This window comes from Leuresthes tenuis, unplaced genomic scaffold, assembly GCF_036924035.1.
Source record: "Leuresthes tenuis unplaced genomic scaffold, fLeuTen1.0.hap1 SCAF_5, whole genome shotgun sequence".
In the NCBI taxonomy this organism is placed as follows: domain Eukaryota; kingdom Metazoa; phylum Chordata; class Actinopteri; order Atheriniformes; family Atherinopsidae; genus Leuresthes; species Leuresthes tenuis.
Genome location: NW_027325359.1, coordinates 33,089,140 through 33,090,086, shown reverse-complemented (window position 1 = coordinate 33,090,086; position 947 = coordinate 33,089,140). Strand labels below are relative to the sequence as shown.

Below are 947 nucleotides of genomic sequence, written 5' to 3'. Positions count from 1 at the left end.
ATTAAGACCTGAGACCCTGAGATTAAGAGTCTCATGCTCTACCGACTGAGCTCGCCGGGCTATTCACACTTTTGAAAAAACATGCCTTCCGAAAAAAAATAATAAAAGAAAATAACAAAAATTGAAATAAGTCTACATTCAGAGATTTAAAATGGCATCGGAACACAATTGGCCCTTTTCAACTCGTACCTATGCCACGCGACTTGATCCAACTCAGTTTTTTAGCACCTACTCGGCTGGAGTCGAAAATGTGACGTCTACAGACTGCAGGCCACTGATTGGCCAGGGAGTGATGTCACTGGATGAGTCATGAAAGCCACACAAGCCTTCACAAGAACCCGGCAAAACCCATGCGATTTTAAATATAAAATATCTCTTTTTTATATGTCGTCAATGAGGTGAATTGCTGGATGTAAAGCCATACACCAAGCAGCAGGTATACCTTCGCCTCGATGTCCTAAATTGTTGTGTCATGTTTGTGTCACATTTGTGTTCCTATCATGACCCACATTGAGGGGTCATGGTCATGATCTTGGTCTTCTAATATGCAAGAAAGATTTCAGCATGCAGTAAGTGTCAACGCAGTGTCAGGAGTGGGATTTGAACCCACGTCTCCTTGTGGAGACCAGAAGTCCCTCTGCTAAGGAAGGAATCAAGCCTTGAGTCTGGCGCCTTAGACCGCTCGGCCATCCTGACAACATGCAGGAAAAGCTTGTCCGCAGGGGGAAGCTTTCTGTTTGAGATGCGCCCTCACGGCTGGAAATACGAGGGAAAGGGTGCGGGAGAACGGGTGTCTGGAGAGTGGAGGAGGGGCTGGGTGAAAAAATATCTGAAAGAAGTCCCGAGCGAATGTTGCGCAGGTTTGGTTTCTCATAGATCGCTGCTCTGGAACATCCCAAGAACGTTTCAGTACTTTAGTGGGTGCATGAAGGTGGCTAAAGAAATGC

The 947-nt window shown here is 46.0% G+C and overlaps 1 non-coding gene across 1 annotated transcript; it reads right to left on the bottom strand.

The window, feature by feature from the left end:
* Positions 1 to 585: 585 nt before the first annotated feature.
* trnal-caa (transfer RNA leucine (anticodon CAA)) lies at positions 586 to 696 on the bottom strand. Its single transcript has 2 exons — positions 659 to 696; positions 586 to 631 (listed from the first exon to the last, which is right to left on the bottom strand). It is a non-coding gene; the product is annotated as a tRNA-Leu (tRNA).
* Positions 697 to 947: the final 251 nt, after the last annotated feature.